Here is a 21060-nt window from a genome sequence, read left to right on the forward strand (position 1 = left end):
TCCGTGTTCAGTTAGTGAAGCAGTTTCTGTTGATATATTGGGTCAATCCAAGAGTGTAAAAAAATAGTGGATTTTACCGATAAACTTTTTCGACAATAGAGCTAGTACAATAATAATAGACTGTGCATAGTGTATTCTTTGCCTTCCCCGCTATAGGGCAAGTACACACCGATTATGACATCGGTGCTGTGTGACGTGTGTGTGCAGAGCATTGTCGCAGATGGCGATCGAGTTTACTGCTTCGGTGGATGTAAGAAAATCTTGCATATACGCTGCTCAGAATTGACAAAAGCTGGAGCAAATGCTCTTCGGGATAACGTAGGTCTGAAATACATGTGCTTCGACTGTAGGAAGACACAAATATGCCTCAACAAACTGCAGGAAGCCTGTTCCGAGATGACAGAAAAACTCAATTCGCTTAGCACTCAATTCACCGATCTTGCATCGAACGTTGAAAGGAGCATCACAACTCAGCTCAAGGCACATGAGAACTCAATCTCTGCGCGCCTCGACTCTATCTCCAACCAACTACAAAATATCAATTCTGCTACGAACCCAGTCACCGCCGCCTACAGTACCACTGGTGTGGTTGAATCATATGCTGATGTGTGCCGCAATGATAATATCAATCAACGCAAAACGTCGTCGTCGGAGAAGTCTTCTAGCCAAGCGGCTGCTCAGCCTACTGATAGAGTATTGCGTTCTGGCAGACGCAGGTTAGCAGTGCCAAGCCCGAGTATAAATGCCACTCTTGACCCGTCTCAGAGTACCCCGACTAGCAGTATAAGCCAACCTAAATCGCCGACGATAAAAACGAAGCGCATAGAGAGAATCCAAAAAACTGTTTTGTTACGACCGAAGAGCAATCAACAAAACGCTACTACCAAAGCTGACTTGTGTGATAAGCTGGATCCTACTGCCTATGCTGTTAAGGAAGTACGTTTTCGAGATTCTGGAGAAGTGATAATCCAATGTGAGTCCAAAGAGCATGCATCGCAACTAGTTTCTGCAGTAAATGATGCGCTTTCGGAAAAATACACTGTCGAAGTTATGAAACCACTGCACCCTAGAGTGAAACTGGTAGGGCTAACTGATCATATGGACGGGAATGACCTCATTCGGAAACTGAAAGCACAGAACAATCTGCCCCAAACTTTTGTGGCCCGGTGCATACGCATGACTGAAATACAGAAACAAAACATCAGTCGGTTCAATGCTGTACTTGAGTTAGATGCTTCTTCTTACGAAGCCATCATGAAGCTGCAGCGTGTCTACATTGGTTGGGAACGTTACCGAGTGGTTGAAGACTTAAACGTTAAACGTTGTTACAAATGCTCTGAATATGGTCATCTGGCTTCTGCGTGTAGTAAGCCTGTCTGCTGTCCCAGATGCATAAATTAAAAGTGCATAAAAAAACATGCATAAAAAGAGGTTTTAGTGTACCAATATTGCAGACAATCGCTCCTGCCGACTCTCCACCGGCCCCTGACCGTCCGTCGTTATTGGCAAGCCAGCTATCGTCAACTGAGAAACTCGCCGTTCACTACCATGACCAGTCTTCGGTGGATTATCCTGTTCTCTCGGGTAAATATAAGACTGGTATATGTCCTGCCGAAGCAGGGAAGACTACTACACTGTGTCAAAGAGGTATACCAATATTGCAGACAATCGCTCCTGCCGACTCTCCACCGGCCCCTGACCGTCCGTTATTGGCAAGCCAGCTATCGTCAACTGAGAAACTCGCCGTTCACTACCATGACCAGTCTTCGGTGGATTATCCTGTTCTCTCAGGTAAATATAAGACTGGTATATGTCCTGCCGAAGCAGGGAAGACTGCTACACTGTCTCAAATCGAAACACCAATCTTGCAGACAATCACTCCTACTGGTCCTCGACTGTCTGCTGACTTACCGTCGTTTTTGGCAAGTCAGTCGAAGCTGGCTGAGCGGCACACCGATCGTGTAGCTGCGGAGCACCCTGTACTCTCTGATTCATCGAACTCCGAACCTTCTACTGTTCAACATGGGAACGAAGTCGCTACCTGCCATCAACGAAAAACGCTGAGCAGTGGAGATGCTCATTGCAATCTCAATATTTTCTACCAAAACGTGAGAGGACTACGCACGAAAGTGGATGAATTCTTCCTCGCTGCATCTGATTCGGATTACGATGTAATCGTGATCACCGAAAGCTGGCTCAACGAGCAGTTTACTTCGTTGCTGTTGTTCGGAGATAAGTATACCGTATATAGAAAGGACCGCACAGTGGGATCATTCTGAAAAAAGACGATCAAAACCTCTAAGAGCCGTTAGATGACATTTTAGCGTATATGTGTCTTTGGAAGATCTGTTCAGAAATATCGTCTCTATTTTAACGCATATTCACTGTATGGTAAAACTGTAGGGTGAACCCGAGCAAAAAAATATTTTTTCAACATAATTTTTTAGAGGGTAGATGTCTTTAGCAAAGTTGTAGAACAAGTAATTTCAAGTATCTTTGCTGAAGACACTATATAGTTTGGACTTCATTTTTTGGGAGAAAATATCAAAGTTTAAAAAACAACCTCAAAATCAGTTTTTTGAACTTTTCCATGATTAAATCGTAAAATTTCAACGTGATATGTTCTACAAGTTTGTAGATACTACTGGAATACACTATCTTGCCGAAGACACCAACTCTGTAAAATTGAAAATTGCTCCAGTAAACCAATTTTTTTGAAATTTTTTCACTATTTTCACTATTGAATATTTTTTGAATAGGCACTTTTTGGCAGCCGTGCTATCAAAATTTCAATGCTTTATCATGTCCAGAATAGACCAAAAGTGATTTAACAATCGGGTCTGATAAGGCACTTTGATTTCTGATGCTATTTTAATAGTCATTTTTCAAAGAAAATATTCACAAATTTCATACAAATCAATTAATACAAACTGAAAACTAACGAAAACTTTTCGACATTAATATTTGTTAATCCAAATAGTATTCTTGTTGAAATAGTCTACATTTCTAACACTGTGGTTGACTTTACATTGAATATACGACAAAAAATATCGCTTTTTAAATTTTTAGATGAGTTTTTAACACCAATTGAAAACTGTGTTTTTTATCTAATTTTTTATTGTAATTCCCAGTGCATTTGTTTATGTTAAGGTGAATATATGACGAAGCCACACCTCGAATTTCCAAGAGCACAAATCTGAAGAACCGAATATCGAATTGAGCTGAAAAGTTGATCGATTGGTTACCCGCTGGTGGTGACCAATCGATCAACTTTTCAGCGCAAACCGACATTCGGTTCTTCAGATTTGTGCTCTTGAAAATTCGAGGTGTGGCTTCGTCATATCTTCACCTTAAAATAAATACATTAATCAATCAACTAAAACAATGAAAACATTTTTTTTTTTCATTTGCTATGTTAACATTATAACTTTGGTTAAAAAACTAAAAAGGCGAAAATATAATGAATGCCTCTACAAGTTTTGTGTTAATAAAAAATAAATAAAACGAGTGAAACATTGTTACATCACATTGAAATAGCCAGTATCTGTTAGAGATATTCTTGGTTGTAAATCTTACGTCATGATGAAAATTCTTCACAGATATTTTATTGAAACTGGTTATGCTGTTTGATACTCTTTAAATTTTTTTTTCCAGTTTTCAAGAACTTGGTCCGTTAGGTCGATTCCTGTTCATGATTTTCAAAATTCCTTCGTCGTAGACATATTATTTTGGTTCATCCCTTGGCATCAAGATCACGGCTTGATTATGGATACTTTTCCGGAGGAGCCTTTAGTTTTGAGAAAGATTTCGTAGATGAGAAAATCACTCAACGAGGCTTTTCCCTCTTTAAGTTTAAAATAAATGACGCTAACAGTTGAAATAGTCTATATTTATTTAACTCATTTTTTTATTCAGAATTACTGCTTAGATGAGCTAAAAATAATATCGAAAGGTTGTATGAGATTTGTGAATATTTTCTTTGAAAATTACTATTAAAATAGCTTCAGATATCAAACTGCCTTATCAGACCCGATAGTTAAGTCAATTTTGGTCTATTTTGGATATAATGAACCATAGAAATTTTGACAGCACGGCTGCCAAAAAGTGCCTACTCAAAAAATATTCAATAGTGAGTTTTTAACTCATCTAAAAATTTAAGAAGCGATATTTTTTGTCGGATGTTCATTGTAAAGTCAACCACAGTGTTAGAAATGTAGACTATTTCAACAAGAGTACTATTTTGATTAACAAATATTAGGAGCTGTCCATAAACCACGTGGTCATGAGGGGGGGGGGGGGGGTTCGCCCAATGACCATTTTGTATGGACGAAAAAAAATTTTTGTATGGACTAATGACCACGCGGGGGGGGGGGGGGGGATGAGAAGTCCAAAAAAAATGACCACGTGGTTTATGGACAGCCCCTTAATGTCGAAAAGTTTTCGCGAGTTTTCAGTTTGTATTAAATGATTTGTATGAAATTTGTGAATATTTTCTTTGAAAAATGATTATTAAAATAGCATCAGAAATCAAAGTGCCTTATCAGACCCGATTGTCAAGTCACTTTTGGTCTATTCTGGACATGATAAAGCATTGAAATTTTGATAGCACGGCTGCCAAAAAGTGCCTATTCAAAAAATATTCAATAGTGAAAATAGTGAAAAAATTTCAAAAAAATTGGTTTACTGGAGCAATTTTCAATTTTACAGAGTTGGTATCTTCGGAAAGATAGTGTATTCCAGTAGTACCTACAAACTTGTAGAACATATCACGTTGAAATTTTACGATTTAATCATGGAAAAGTTCAAAAAACTGATTTTGAGGTTGTTTTTTAAACTTTCATATTTTCTCCCTTAAAAATGAAGGTTAAGCTATATGGTGTCTTCAGCAAAGTTGCTTGAAATTACTTGTTCTACAACTTTGCTAAAGACATCTACCCTCTAAAAAATTATTTTGAAAAAATATTTTTTTGCTCGGGTTCACCCTACAGTTTTACCATACAGTGATTATGCATAAAAATAGAGAAGATTTTTCTGAACATATCTCCCAAAGATACCTATATGCTAAAATGTCATCTAACGGCTCTTAGAGGTTTTGATCGTCTTTTTTCAGAATGATCCCACTGTGGACCGCGATGCCGACCTCACAGGCAAAAAACGCGGCGGTGGGGTACTCATTGCTGTCTCGAATCACTTAAGAATCACTTAAGAAGTGCTGTTGAGGTTTCCATGCATATTGGACTGGAGCAACTGTGGGTACGCATTTCTTCTGGGGTTAGCCACATTTTCATTGGCGTAGTGTATCTTCCACCTGAACACGCTACTGATCCTAACTATATCGAACGACACGTTGAGTGCATAAACCATGTTTGTGACTCCGTTGGCTTGTCTGACATGCATTTGTTATTTGGCGATTTCAATCAGTCTGGCCTCGTATGGAAGACGTCTTGCAGCGGTCATTTATATCCTGATCCTTGTGAATCAAACTTCAATGGTGCCAGCTCTGCACTCATTGATGGTGTGTCGCTATTAAATATGAGACAACTCAATCCTATTGTCAACAACTATGGTCGGAAGCTAGACCTTGTTTTCGGAAACGAACAAGCCTCTTGTCAGTGTATTGTCACAGAAGCTGTTGAGCCGCTCGTTATGATAGATGAACATCATCCTGCTCTGTCTGCTTCCCTGAAATGCCCAAGAGCAATGTATTTCATTAGATCTGAAGTAGTTCCACATTTCGATTTTCGAAAAGCTGATTTCGCTGCGTTAAACCATGCTATCTCAGCAGTTGACTGGACACCGCTGCACACTGCTGATAATGTCAACAATGCTGTGGAAATCTTAACCCACACACTTACCGAGTTGTTCCGCGTACATATCCCCACTCAACGAACTATTCAAAACCCGCCGTGGTTGAATAATCGACTGAGAACCCTGAAAACTGAGCGAGCTAGAGCTCTGCGACATTACTCTAGAAACAAAAACCCTAGTACCAAGCGAGAATTTCAGATTTGTAGTAATGTATACAAAAACTACAATCGTCTGCTTTATTCACAGTATGTGCAGAGAAGGCAAAAAGAGCTGAAGCGCAACCCCAAGCGTTTCTGGTCGTTTGTTAACGAAAAGCGTAAGCAGAATGGATTGCCGTCGATTATGTCATATGGTACCGACTCGGCTGCGTCTCCAGCGGATATATGCAGATTGTTTGCATGTCATTTCTCGAGCGTATTCAAACAGGACACTGCCTCTTCGCAGGAATGTTCCACAGGATGTGCTGGGAATGCAAAACATCGTCTTCTCAGAAGCGGACATCAGCGATGCCATCAATAAACTAAAGTCTTCGTGTCAGCCAGGGCCTGATGGCATTCCACCGATCGTACTCAAAAGATGTGCTGTAGCACTTTGCGCTCCTCTGACTTCGATTTGCAATCAATCAATTGCCCAATCAACTTTCCCGGATGAATGGAAAGAGTCAGTATTGTTTCCTGTTCATAAAAAGGGTGACCGCGGAAATGTATCCAACTATGGGGCTGTCCATAAACCACGTGGTCATTTTTTTGGGACTTTGTAACCCCCCCCCCCCCCCGGCGTGGTCATTGGTCCATACAAATTTTTTTATTTGTCCATACAAAATGGTCATTGGCCGAACCCCCCCTCCCCCCACCCCATGACCACGTGGTTTATGGACAGCCCCAATCGTGGTATCACATCGCTATGTGCCGGTTCCAAACTGTTAGAAATTCTTGTCAGCAAAATTTTGTTCCACGAAGTTAAAAATCACATCTCATGCGAACAACATGGTTTTTATGCTGGTAGGTCAACGGTAACCAACCTCACTGAATTCACATCGTTTTGCTTACGAAACATTGAAGACGGGGTTCAAGTAGACACCATATATACAGACTTGAAAGCTGCGTTTGACCGCGTTGACCATGCGTTGCTTCTTGCGAAGGCGGAAAGGATGGGTGCTGCATCGAGTTTTGTTCAGTGGCTTAAATCGTATTTGGTAGATCGTCGTCTGTGTGTCAAAATTGGAACAGCTCAGTCCAGATACTTCTCAAACCCCTCTGGTGTTCCCCAAGGCAGCAACCTTGGCCCACTTCTTTTTTCTTTGTTTTTCAACGATGTGTGTGCTGTACTGCCTCGAGGATGTCGGCTATTATATGCGGATGATCTGAAAATTTACCTGATCGTGAACTCGGCTCAGGATTGTCGGGAGCTTCAAAGACTCGTCAACGTGTTCGCTGAATGGTGTGGGATCAATGAATTGACGATCAGTACGAGTAAATGCTCGGTAATCTCCTTCACGCACAGAAAAAATACAATCAATTGGAGTTACAACATTGGTGGTGAACAGCTGGAAAGAGTTTCGGTGGTAAAGGATCTTGGAGTTCACTTGGACTCCAAACTCTCCTTCAGAGAGCACTACTCCGTGATTATTGCAAAGGCGAATCGGAATCTTGGATTTATCTTCAGGATCTCCAAGGAATTCAGAGATCCATACTGTCTACGTGCGTTGTACTACTCGCTGGTGCGATCCGTTCTTGAGTATGCTGCTGTGGTATGGAGTCCGTATACTGGCACCTGCACTCTTAGAAAAAATCATGTAAATTTAAGTTCACTTGGATGCACATAAAAGGAGCGGCCCGTTTGACACAAATTTACATCTTCTATCACAAATAAAGCCGAGCTAGCAATCGCTAGAGCCGAAGCGAGAGATACAACATATGTAAGTAAAATAATGAGCTGAATTTGAACTCTGGTCCGCTGATTGAGAGGCACATACTATACCCCTCGGCTGTATCACCGAGTTGTGAGACAAACGTTAAATGTAAAACTGTTTCTACCTATCTGGAGATGGGTTTGTTGACATCTTGTGCAATCAACTTGAACTTACATGATGGATGTAAAATTGAGTCAAATTTGCCATTCAGTCATGAAATGTTTACGTACGTTTTTTTTTTGTTTTTTTTTTTTTTTTTTTTTTTTTGTCGTTGTCTCGTACAAATAAATTCGGACGATGGTGATGGAAAAAAGTTTGTGGCACTACGCCACGAAAAGTTATTAGTATAGTGATTTCAACGAAGCTGTTCTTAGTTTTTGGTGAAGATTTTCGTATGATAATTTGTGTACGAGTGAGAATTTGTAATTCGGTGTCGAAGGGTGAATTGGTGAAGCGAAAATACGTGTTTGCAGAACATTCGGACTTTGTCTCTTCGAATCAGAAAAAAATCGCAATTCGGCGATCGGGAGGATATACATTACGGAACGGATGGACAGCCGAGTCGGCTCGTTCCGACCTTGGTTTATGTGGACGTCGGACGATTCATTTGGGTGAAAACATCCGCGATACCAACATCCCTGCGGGAAAGTTTTGTTGTGCGTCGGCGGAGAGGGTATTGCCCTTCGTGAACAGAGGAAAATACGTTTCAGAAGTATTTGGTGTGGCTTCGGAAGCTGAATATTATTCGTTTCACGTCGAAAGGCAAAATGTGACTCCGTAGATGCGTGCTTCGTGTGGGGATTTCAAAGGAAGATGCAGTTATCCCGTTGCATTGCGCTACTTCAATTGTGAATTCCGCTGGCATGTTGGTGATAAGTGGCTGACGCAGAATTACAACTCATTAACCTACTAATATTCGATATGGCGAAAAAGAATCAGCTCCGCTGACATATTTGTATCGAGTTTCAGTTATTAGATGTGAAGATACGGCTGTCAGTAGTAGAAGCAATGTGAATTTCGGTGTTTATTTCTGTACGTTGAGAGTTCCTGTGCAAAGTACATAGTAGCACTCAGATGACGATGCAGCGTTAGCAGCTTGTGGTGAGATTAACCCGATTTATCTTTTTTGGACGATTTTTTGCAATGACATTTTTCTGTATTATTATGCCTTGGCATATCCAATAACGCAGGTAAATCGTTTCACAATAATTCGTTACTACGTAAGATCTACGATCAATCTTTTTTATGCATTCTTGTGTAAAACAATAACCGTTGATGCCTGTCCAAAATCTGCATTTATTTTTTCTCCAATGAACGCAAATTTATTTCAAGAGTACTCAAGTTTATTTAAAAATATATTCATCAATAAATAACCTCTACATTCGTTACTAATATTTACTCTTTCAGCGGTAATAAGGTAAATGATATTACATAAATGAATATTTATAATAACTCATCATACGCTTTTTCGCCAAGGAAAGCATCCCATTAAATCCCACCCAACTTCCAACTCCAGATATCTATGAAGTGGCCCAAGTTCTTGGACATGTTCTGAGTAGATATCTAATCAACATTTCCTCCCCATCCCCGCTGATCGTAAGGACCTGGCCAGGTGTCGAGAGTTCGTTAAATGAAAGATTTGTCAAATCCCAGGCAACTTTTCTGGCGCATTAAACGTCTCTATCGACAGCCACCCCAGGATGTGTACGGTCGGCTATGCTATGCTATGCTATGCTATGCTAAAGTGCTTGTCGGTAGTATAGATGCACCTAACATTCTTTGCAAGATCAATATCAATGTAGCATCTCGTAGCTTAAGACGCTCTAATTTTATTAGATTACAGTTAGGACGCACCAATTATGGTCAGAATGAACCAATTCGTGTAATGTGTTGTTTGTTCAATCGTGTGTATGATTTGTTTGATTTTTCTGTTAGTTTAAATTGTTTCAAGCAACGTTTGTTAATTTCAAATGCGTTAATGTAATTTTAATTTAAGTTTTATTCATGTAAACACTGTTGTCAGATGAATGATGGGGAATAAAATAAATACATAAAAAATAAATAACCCTTTTTGTATGAATTTCGGTTCATTCGTAATTTCTATACATTTAAAACAACATATAATCAATCTGAATTTTTAGAATGCTTATAAAGCAGCGTTATCATCTACTTTTAATTGTTTATTTTATTTGTTGTCATGAATCAATCGTATAACATTGTACGCACAACGTGACAAGCACTTTTGAAAATTATCCAACCTTCCACAATGCGGTTTTAAAAATATGTGTATGCTACTCCAAAAAAAAATGTCACCTGCGGAATGTGCCCTTTCAATCCGAACCACTTTCGGCGACTTGGGTTGACCATGACCGTGAGAATGAGCGCTAAGGCACAAGTCAAAGAATTAATCACATTCCCCGCCGACGCGACTGGGCGCGGTGGCTAAAAAAATTGACTGGAAGCAACGCCCAGCAATGATTTCCTGACATGTTAATCATCCGCTTCCAACCAACACGCAGCGTGAACATTGGGCGCCGCCTGCAATGACTGTCCGGCTGCCGCCGGCAGCGGAATTATTTTGTAGCCAATAAATTATCTTAATTAGCGGACACCCGAGCATAGTTGAAGCTTCGGTTACCGTTAGATCACTTAGGGAAAAACAACATGCTTAAGAAAATAATAATGCAACAGATCTCCAAAAAACATAAAAAAATCGTCGGTGGCATCTGATAGCCCAGATCGACAAAAACCCACGGAACGGGGTGAGAGAAAAACGACATTAACGACAGATATATTTTTTCCAGTCATTACACCACCGTTGATCCCAGGCCCTGCAGATGGTCGCATTGAATAAAGCAACTCAGGTGCCGTTGCATTGACGTCAGCAATGGGCAAACCTAGTGGAAAATTCAGATTAAAAACCGTTTTTCATTAAAACATTGGTTTTGAATCAATTTATTTTTCAAGTAAACCAACCTCCACTGGGTATCTGAAACATTACATGTTTTCTTCGACTGTACCATATGGGTCATTCCATATGAAGTGACCGAGAAAATGTGAAAACTTGCAACCGACCATCACGGATTTGAACCAAATTTGGTTGAAACATTGGTTTAGATGGAAAAAGAAAAAAATCCAAATTTTGGTGCCGATCGGATCACCCCTCGGTCCGTGGCAGCACCCCTCGTTTTGGCCGATATGAAAATTATCCTCTCTTTCTTTTATTTTTATCATTGAAACGATTGCACCTACACATTTTTGACCTTCGGCTTTTTTAAAGGAAATCGTTCAGGGAATCCAGAAAAAATATTATTTTTTTGATACAGTGTTGCCAAATATCATATTTTTCGATTATAAAACTAAAAATCGATTTTTCTCAAAATACGTATATTTTGATTTTAAAAATTTTGATTCCATCGTGTTTATCAGACGTTTTTCGATCGAAAAAGCTTAACTCCCTAAAGTAATTTGCGTCGTTCCTGAGATATAGCGTTTTTAAGAAAAAATATTCATTTTTTTCATATAAAGTATCATATAAAATCAGGTGCACTTTATAAATTTCGCAAAAAAAATGTTCGATGCCATATAAAGACGTTTTGTGTTGATTTGAACAACATCAAGTATGAAAAGGATTGAAAAAATGTTACAGTGTTGCCAGTTCATCAATTACACAGCGCAACATTTTTTTGACTCAAGAGCAAACTTATGTGTCTTCGAAGGATTTTGGGCCGCTGAATCCGAATCCGGGCTCAGATTTGCTCCAACACGTCACAATTTTGAGCTATACCTCAATTTCTAGGGCAAAATATGCGATTTTGGGCTTTTTTGACTGCAAGCCATTAAGCAAAGAAATAATTTTTTTAAGCAATCAAAAGGTTAATTCGTCAATTAACATCTAAATTAACGGCTTATGCAAAATATTTAGTTTTACCTAAAACCTAATCAAATTTGATAGATTTAAGCATTTTATATTCGCATGAAAACTTGCATGCAACTTTTGGAGGGTGACGTTTCACCTAGTGTGAACTAGGCGATGGATTTTCGCGAAAACATTTCTAGGTGTTACGTCTGTTTGTCTGTGAAGAAAAGGTCAACAACAGGGTCGTTAGAGATGATGTGTATTGTTTTTATCTTGCTCAAACATCTTGCAACACACATGGTGCGATTTTTCAGAATAACCTGTACATTGTCAAACACTTGAAGGTTAGGTTTCATAGTATAATAAAAAAGGTAAACCGGTAACACTGTCACATTTTTTTTAATCCTTTTTATACTCGATATTGTTCAAATCATCACAAAACGTGATTATATGGCATCGAACAATGTTTTTTTACGAAATTTATAAACTGCAACTGATATTATATGATACTTTATATGAAAAAAATGTATATTTTTTCTTAAAAACGCTATATCTCAGGAACGACGCAAATTACTTTAGGGAGTTAAGCTTTTTCGATCGAAAAACATCTGATAAACACGATGGAATCAAAATTTTTAAAATCAAAACATACGTATTTTGAGAAAAATCGATTTTTAGATTTAAAATTGAAAAATATGATATTTGGCAACACTGTATCAAAAAAATAATATTTTTTCTGGATTCCCTGAACGATTTCCTTTAAAAAAGCCGAAGGTCGAAAATGTGTATGGGCAATCGTTTCAATGATAAAAATAAAAGAAAGAGAGGATAATTTTCATATCGGCCAAAACGAGGGGTGCTGCCACGGGCCGAGGGGTGATCCGATCGGCACCAAAATTTGGATTTTTTCTTTTTCCATCTAAACAAATGTTTCAGCCAAATTTGGTTCAAATCCGTGATGGTCGGTTGCAGGCGGTCGGTCACTTGGCGTGGAATGACCCATATATGTTTTGACGGTAACGACTTATCGACACAGTTATATGCAAAAAAGAATAATGTTATTCAACCTGATTACCTTTTGGGTAATTCAGTAAAAATCTGTTGAAAGCGTGGAAAACAAACTTGAGACAGGAACTCATGAAATTCATATATGGAAACATTACCACGGTTCCTGAGGGTGGCCACGAGGTATGGCCTGAAAAATGTTGCACACCGTGAACACTAACCTCAACATCTCATCGTACATGTCATTCCATAACACCGAACCCAAGATGGAACCTTGTAGGACTCCTGAGGCTATGTGAAAGAATTTCCGACCCACCTCCATGTCATAAACTAGTACTCGATTCTGGCCGTAACATCCGAGAATCTTGTACAGGTATCCGGGTATCCCCAGATGCAGAAGCGCATCAGCAATAGCCGCCAAACTGACACTATTGAACGCGTTCCTTACATCCAGAGTGCTATCTCGGTGGTTTTTGTAACCGAAAGGCTAGCTTCTTCGGTCGACCTCCCCTTACGGAAGCTGAACTGGCTAATCGAGAGACCATTTATACCCCCGGTGTGCCTCAATATTCTATTGAGGTGGATTTTTTCGAGCACCTTCCCCGCCGTGTCGAACAAGCATATTGGTATATATGCCGACGCGTCTCCAGGTGGTTTCCCCGCCTCTGGCAATAAAATCAGGTTCTGTTGCTTCCAAAGCTCTAGGAAAACTCCCTCGCGCAGGCATTTCTGCATAGCAGACCTGAACATCTCGGAGCCTCTGCAATAGCTACTTTTAAGGCCAGGTTCGGAACTCCGTCCGGACTTGGGGTCTTACCTACACTACACCTACACTAAGGGATTTTGCTATCCCCGCAAGTTCCACATCATCGGTAACCCTCTACTTATCGCCAGCCCCAGTCCTTGGCTGTCCTACGAAAGGAGGCCAAGGACTAGCGTCATGGCGCGGAAAATGCCCCTTGATGATCCCCTCCAACATCTCTGGAGATTGCTCTGTAGGAGCCATTGCACCACTCGTCTTGGACATCACGATCCTGTAGTCATCACCCCACGGATTTGCATTAGCACTCTGACAGAGACCCTCGAAGCAGGCCTTTTTGCTTGCCCTTATCTCGGTCTTCAGCGCGGCTTTTGCAACGGCGAACACTACCCGCCGTTCGTTTCACTCTTCCTCAGATCGTGCTCACTGCATCCGCCGCCTAGCCTGCAGGCAGGCGCGGTGCTGGTCCACAGTCGCCTGAGTCCACCAGTAAGCCGGTGGTCTACCATTTCTAGGGTGCACTCGCCTAGGCATGATCGTATCGCACGCCCGCGAGAGCACCGCTACCAGCTCTTTGCCGTCTAAACCAGGTAGGTTTCGCTCACGGCGGAGCGCTTCCCTAAATACCCCTTCATCGAGGTATGATGCCTTCCACCTGCGAGGGCTTGGCCTTGCTTCCAAAAAGTTCAGCTTATTGGACACAGTGGCTTAATTTCCCCAACAGGGGAGGAACAAAAAAATAATCGACTCCGCACCATTCTTACTAAAGGTACTCCTTCTTGGTACCGACATCAGTCAGGTCGACAACCAGTATGGCCAGTGTCTCTAGCAGGACCTGACCCCGCTGGTTCGTGAAACGGCTTCCCCATTCCACTGCCCAGGTATTAATTGTTATGTGTCCGACAAACTTTTTGCTTTTTTCTACACCGTGCTTTTAAAATGGGCGCTGGTTACCCGGATACCTTGTTGGCCACATAAGGGTTAAAGTCACCCGCTGTTACCACCGACCTTCGAACTGCTGATCAACCACCGTGGAGGTGCAGAACAGCTATAGAAGCCCTCATAGGTAGTAGACACCAACTCCTGGGATTGGATCGGATCGGGACACCGTTATGCAGTACTCTGCATGAAAATGCCTCGTCATGTACTCATCTTGGCTGATATGCCATCGATCCTCGGAGCTCAGTTCGATTTCATGCAACGGTTGGCTGTTTCTATCTCCTGCAATGATGGAACTCAATGTTGACACGGGTAATGCATCAAAGTTTGGTTGAATCATGCTGAGATGTTGGTGGCGTAGCTTACACTTGGAAATTATTTCCAAATTACTCGAACAAGCGTTTATTCAAACAGATCAGCCGTGCGGTCAATAGCTGTCCAGACGTGTCTTTCACGGGAATCGTAGCATTCATCTTAGTCCCACTTAGGCAACGTGACAGGAGGAGACCAATGTCGTCGGTATTGATGGCTTTCTCGCCTTCATCGGCTTGGTAATTCGCGCACGCTATTTTGTTCCGTCTACAGGAGCGTTTCACTTCCTTCTCAAGAGCCGTGTTTTCGCTCTGTCGTGGCTTTGCCGTTGCTTCACTGCTCTTTCTTCCTTCAGGTACCACATGTAATCCATTTCTTTCTCTGAGTACATAGCTTTCCCAAATTATGCTTACCAGTGGCGATGAAAGCATTCTAGATGGCACTCCATTGAACTTCTACGCTTCAACCTTCCGGAGCATGGTCCTCCAGCTCCTCGACGAAGGACCTTGTCACCACAGCGTCTTCTAGTCGGCGATCGAATTTTCCCTCTTGTCGATGGCAGCTGGTCCTCGCCGATTCATAGATGGTGGTCGGATCAATGGTCGGATGCAATGTCAGCGCTACGTTTGTTCCGCACGTTGAAAAGTCTCCGTCTCCAATTTCGGCTTATTCAGATGAAATCAAATTGATTTTACGTGACGCCATTATGAGAAACTCGAGTGTCACTTTATGCATTGATCGATGATGAAGGAGCAATCCCCCAATCACTATGTCATTGTAGCCACAAAACTCTGAGAACAGACCTCCGCTCTTCCTCATTTCTCCGAGATCATGGCATCCCACGACGTGCTCATAGTCCGAGTTGTCGGAATCAACCTTCTCGTTGAAGTCGCCCATGAGGATTTTGTTATGAAATGCTCGAATCTTATCTAGGTCCGATACCTAGTATTTGGTTGACCTTAAAAGTTCTCTTTGTCCTGCATTTCAGCACCATCGGTTGACGCGTAACATTGGATCATGGTAAGGTTTCGAACCCGTGTTCTGAATCTGACCACAATTATCCTCTCATTAATAGGTTCCCACTTCATGAGCGCAGCATGGGCGTGAGCGTTGAGCAGGAAACCAACTCCACGGAGACGAGGAGCGTGTTCACCTCGTAGGCCAGAGTATTGCAGAATTTTACCCAATGCCAATCTGTTTTCTCCAAAGTTTTTGCTTCGGGACCGTCCATATACCACGTGGACAGAAAATTCATGGTTTTTGACCCCCTCCCCCCTCCCCGTGGACAAGCGTGGACATTTCATAGACCCCTACCCCCCTCCCCCAATGTCCACGTGGACATCCGAAATTTTTTTTTTTCATATTTCCAAAATAAATGGGAAAAGTGATTTTGAAATGATTTTTTTAATATTGTTTTCTTTTTCTACGTAAGCAATGTCCTTGGGGGTTTTCGGCCTTGGAGTCTCCGGTGCAGTAAAAACGAAACATATTTTCGATGACATAATTAAATTAATTAATTATCGATTTTTGCGGCTTAACCAGCCGAATGGAAGTTTTACTTTATTCCAAAAGCTAGACTTTACATATACTGGCGTGAGTGAGAAATGGACAAATTGAGGTGAAATTTGCGAAAAAGTTACTCGTCCTCTCGGTGAGACTCGAACTCACGACTCCTACTCACTAGACAGGCGCGTTGCCGCTACGCCACGAGAAGACTCGAAGACGTAGCTGCTAACCTGAATTCAAGTTCAACACAAAATTCCGAGGTTATCTTTTCCACAGATTGCACCCCTTTCGGATGGAATGAGATGTACATCCACACTACGCATATATTGTATATGTAAAGCCTAGGCGAGAGCGCATTGTTTTTGTGTGTTGGAAGTCCACACACCTCTCATCGACGACTGTGTCGAAGAGATCGCGCGGTGAGCGGAAAGCTTCCAATGGGTCGCGACGTTCTCAAACGACCGGTTACGGAACATGAGTCCGTTGCTCGATGACATAATTAAATTAATTAATTATCGATTTTTGCGGCTTAACCAGCCGAATGGAAGTTTTACTTTATTCCAAAAGCTAGACTTTACATATACTGGCGTGAGTGAGAAATGGACAAATTGAGGTGAAATTTGCGAAAAAGTTACTCGTCCTCTCGGTGAGACTCGAACTCACGACTCCTACTCACTAGACAGGCGCGTTGCCGCTACGCCACGAGAAGACTCGAAGACGTAGCTGCTAACCTGAATTCAAGTTCAACACAAAATTCCGAGGTTATCTTTTCCACAGATTGCACCCCTTTCGGATGGAATGAGATGTACATCCACACTACGCATATATTGTATATGTAAAGCCTAGGCGAGAGCGCATTGTTTTTGTGTGTTGGAAGTCCACACACCTCTCATCGACGACTGTGTCGAAGAGATCGCGCGGTGAGCGGAAAGCTTCCAATGGGTCGCGACGTTCTCAAACGACCGGTTACGGAACATGAGTCCGTTGCTCGATGACATAATTAAATTAATTAATTATCGATTTTTGCGGCTTAACCAGCCGAATGGAAGTTTTACTTTATTCCAAAAGCTAGACTTTACATATACTGGCGTGAGTGAGAAATGGACAAATTGAGGTGAAATTTGCGAAAAAGTTACTCGTCCTCTCGGTGAGACTCGAACTCACGACTCCTACTCACTAGACAGGCGCGTTGCCGCTACGCCACGAGAAGACTCGAAGACGTAGCTGCTAACCTGAATTCAAGTTCAACACAAAATTCCGAGGTTATCTTTTCCACAGATTGCACCCCTTTCGGATGGAATGAGATGTACATCCACACTACGCATATATTGTATATGTAAAGCCTAGGCGAGAGCGCATTGTTTTTGTGTGTTGGAAGTCCACACACCTCTCATCGACGACTGTGTCGAAGAGATCGCGCGGTGAGCGGAAAGCTTCCAATGGGTCGCGACGTTCTCAAACGACCGGTTACGGAACATGAGTCCGTTGCTCGATGACATAATTAAATTAATTAATTATCGATTTTTGCGGCTTAACCAGCCGAATGGAAGTTTTACTTTATTCCAAAAGCTAGACTTTACATATACTGGCGTGAGTGAGAAATGGACAAATTGAGGTGAAATTTGCGAAAAAGTTACTCGTCCTCTCGGTGAGACTCGAACTCACGACTCCTACTCACTAGACAGGCGCGTTGCCGCTACGCCACGAGAAGACTCGAAGACGTAGCTGCTAACCTGAATTCAAGTTCAACACAAAATTCCGAGGTTATCTTTTCCACAGATTGCACCCCTTTCGGATGGAATGAGATGTACATCCACACTACGCATATATTGTATATGTAAAGCCTAGGCGAGAGCGCATTGTTTTTGTGTGTTGGAAGTCCACACACCTCTCATCGACGACTGTGTCGAAGAGATCGCGCGGTGAGCGGAAAGCTTCCAATGGGTCGCGACGTTCTCAAACGACCGGTTACGGAACATGAGTCCGTTGCTCGATGACATAATTAAATTAATTAATTATCGATTTTTGCGGCTTAACCAGCCGAATGGAAGTTTTACTTTATTCCAAAAGCTAGACTTTACATATACTGGCGTGAGTGAGAAATGGACAAATTGAGGTGAAATTTGCGAAAAAGTTACTCGTCCTCTCGGTGAGACTCGAACTCACGACTCCTACTCACTAGACAGGCGCGTTGCCGCTACGCCACGAGAAGACTCGAAGACGTAGCTGCTAACCTGAATTCAAGTTCAACACAAAATTCCGAGGTTATCTTTTCCACAGATTGCACCCCTTTCGGATGGAATGAGATGTACATCCACACTACGCATATATTGTATATGTAAAGCCTAGGCGAGAGCGCATTGTTTTTGTGTGTTGGAAGTCCACACACCTCTCATCGACGACTGTGTCGAAGAGATCGCGCGGTGAGCGGAAAGCTTCCAATGGGTCGCGACGTTCTCAAACGACCGGTTACGGAACATGAGTCCGTTGCTCGATGACATAATTAAATTAATTAATTATCGATTTTTGCGGCTTAACCAGCCGAATGGAAGTTTTACTTTATTCCAAAAGCTAGACTTTACATATACTGGCGTGAGTGAGAAATGGACAAATTGAGGTGAAATTTGCGAAAAAGTTACTCGTCCTCTCGGTGAGACTCGAACTCACGACTCCTACTCACTAGACAGGCGCGTTGCCGCTACGCCACGAGAAGACTCGAAGACGTAGCTGCTAACCTGAATTCAAGTTCAACACAAAATTCCGAGGTTATCTTTTCCACAGATTGCACCCCTTTCGGATGGAATGAGATGTACATCCACACTACGCATATATTGTATATGTAAAGCCTAGGCGAGAGCGCATTGTTTTTGTGTGTTGGAAGTCCACACACCTCTCATCGACGACTGTGTCGAAGAGATCGCGCGGTGAGCGGAAAGCTTCCAATGGGTCGCGACGTTCTCAAACGACCGGTTACGGAACATGAGTCCGTTGCTCGATGACATAATTAAATTAATTAATTATCGATTTTTGCGGCTTAACCAGCCGAATGGAAGTTTTACTTTATTCCAAAAGCTAGACTTTACATATACTGGCGTGAGTGAGAAATGGACAAATTGAGGTGAAATTTGCGAAAAAGTTACTCGTCCTCTCGGTGAGACTCGAACTCACGACTCCTACTCACTAGACAGGCGCGTTGCCGCTACGCCACGAGAAGACTCGAAGACGTAGCTGCTAACCTGAATTCAAGTTCAACACAAAATTCCGAGGTTATCTTTTCCACAGATTGCACCCCTTTCGGATGGAATGAGATGTACATCCACACTACGCATATATTGTATATGTAAAGCCTAGGCGAGAGCGCATTGTTTTTGTGTGTTGGAAGTCCACACACCTCTCATCGACGACTGTGTCGAAGAGATCGCGCGGTGAGCGGAAAGCTTCCAATGGGTCGCGACGTTCTCAAACGACCGGTTACGGAACATGAGTCCGTTGCTCGATGACATAATTAAATTAATTAATTATCGATTTTTGCGGCTTAACCAGCCGAATGGAAGTTTTACTTTATTCCAAAAGCTAGACTTTACATATACTGGCGTGAGTGAGAAATGGACAAATTGAGGTGAAATTTGCGAAAAAGTTACTCGTCCTCTCGGTGAGACTCGAACTCACGACTCCTACTCACTAGACAGGCGCGTTGCCGCTACGCCACGAGAAGACTCGAAGACGTAGCTGCTAACCTGAATTCAAGTTCAACACAAAATTCCGAGGTTATCTTTTCCACAGATTGCACCCCTTTCGGATGGAATGAGATGTACATCCACACTACGCATATATTGTATATGTAAAGCCTAGGCGAGAGCGCATTGTTTTTGTGTGTTGGAAGTCCACACACCTCTCATCGACGACTGTGTCGAAGAGATCGCGCGGTGAGCGGAAAGCTTCCAATGGGTCGCGACGTTCTCAAACGACCGGTTACGGAACATGAGTCCGTTGCTCGATGACATAATTAAATTAATTAATTATCGATTTTTGCGGCTTAACCAGCCGAATGGAAGTTTTACTTTATTCCAAAAGCTAGACTTTACATATACTGGCGTGAGTGAGAAATGGACAAATTGAGGTGAAATTTGCGAAAAAGTTACTCGTCCTCTCGGTGAGACTCGAACTCACGACTCCTACTCACTAGACAGGCGCGTTGCCGCTACGCCACGAGAAGACTCGAAGACGTAGCTGCTAACCTGAATTCAAGTTCAACACAAAATTCCGAGGTTATCTTTTCCACAGATTGCACCCCTTTCGGATGGAATGAGATGTACATCCACACTACGCAACAATGCGCTCTCGCCTAGGCTTTACATATACAATATATGCGTAGTGTGGATGTACATCTCATTCCATCCGAAAGGGGTGCAATCTGTGGAAAAGATAACCTCGGAATTTTGTGTTGAACTTGAATTCAGGTTAGCAGCTACGTCTTCGAGTCTTCTCGTGGCGTAGCGGCAACGCGCCTGTCTAGTGAGTAGGAGTCGTGAGTTCGAGTCTCACCGAGAGGACGAGTAACTTTTTCGCAAATTTCACCTCAATTTGTCCATTTCTCACTCACGCCAGTATATGTAAAGTCTAGCTTTTGGAATAAAGTAAAACTTCCATTCGGCTGGTTAAGCCGCAAAAATCGATAATTAATTAATTTAATTATGTCATCGAGCAACGGACTCATGTTCCGTAACCGGTCGTTTGAGAACGTCGCGACCCATTGGAAGCTTTCCGCTCATCGCGCGATCTCTTCGACACAGTCGTCGATGAGAGGTGTGTGGACTTCCAACACACAAAAACAATGCGCTCTCGCCTAGGCTTTACATATACAATATATGCGTAGTGTGGATGTACATCTCATTCCATCCGAAAGGGGTGCAATCTGTGGAAAAGATAACCTCGGAATTTTGTGTTGAACTTGAATTC

At 42.1% G+C, this 21060-nt stretch overlaps 9 non-coding genes across 9 annotated transcripts; all 9 read right to left on the reverse strand.

Annotated features, from left to right (window-relative positions):
* Positions 1 to 16238: 16238 nt before the first annotated feature.
* Trnat-agu (transfer RNA threonine (anticodon AGU)) lies at positions 16239 to 16309 on the reverse strand. The gene has a single exon. It is a non-coding gene; the product is annotated as a tRNA-Thr (tRNA).
* Positions 16310 to 16739: 430 nt separating this feature from the next.
* On the reverse strand, positions 16740 to 16810 carry Trnat-agu (transfer RNA threonine (anticodon AGU)). Its single transcript has one exon. It is a non-coding gene; the product is annotated as a tRNA-Thr (tRNA).
* A 430-nt stretch (positions 16811 to 17240) lies between these two features.
* Positions 17241 to 17311, reverse strand: Trnat-agu (transfer RNA threonine (anticodon AGU)). Its single transcript has one exon. It is a non-coding gene; the product is annotated as a tRNA-Thr (tRNA).
* Positions 17312 to 17741: 430 nt separating this feature from the next.
* Trnat-agu (transfer RNA threonine (anticodon AGU)) lies at positions 17742 to 17812 on the reverse strand. The gene has a single exon. It is a non-coding gene; the product is annotated as a tRNA-Thr (tRNA).
* A 430-nt stretch (positions 17813 to 18242) lies between these two features.
* On the reverse strand, positions 18243 to 18313 carry Trnat-agu (transfer RNA threonine (anticodon AGU)). Its single transcript has one exon. It is a non-coding gene; the product is annotated as a tRNA-Thr (tRNA).
* A 430-nt stretch (positions 18314 to 18743) lies between these two features.
* Trnat-agu (transfer RNA threonine (anticodon AGU)) lies at positions 18744 to 18814 on the reverse strand. The gene has a single exon. It is a non-coding gene; the product is annotated as a tRNA-Thr (tRNA).
* Positions 18815 to 19244: 430 nt separating this feature from the next.
* Trnat-agu (transfer RNA threonine (anticodon AGU)) lies at positions 19245 to 19315 on the reverse strand. The gene has a single exon. It is a non-coding gene; the product is annotated as a tRNA-Thr (tRNA).
* Positions 19316 to 19745: 430 nt separating this feature from the next.
* On the reverse strand, positions 19746 to 19816 carry Trnat-agu (transfer RNA threonine (anticodon AGU)). The gene has a single exon. It is a non-coding gene; the product is annotated as a tRNA-Thr (tRNA).
* A 430-nt stretch (positions 19817 to 20246) lies between these two features.
* Trnat-agu (transfer RNA threonine (anticodon AGU)) lies at positions 20247 to 20317 on the reverse strand. Its single transcript has one exon. It is a non-coding gene; the product is annotated as a tRNA-Thr (tRNA).
* Between the last annotated feature and the right edge of the window lie 743 nt (positions 20318 to 21060).

This window comes from Aedes albopictus, chromosome 1 (genome assembly GCF_035046485.1).
Source record: "Aedes albopictus strain Foshan chromosome 1, AalbF5, whole genome shotgun sequence".
Lineage (NCBI taxonomy): Eukaryota > Metazoa > Arthropoda > Insecta > Diptera > Culicidae > Aedes > Aedes albopictus.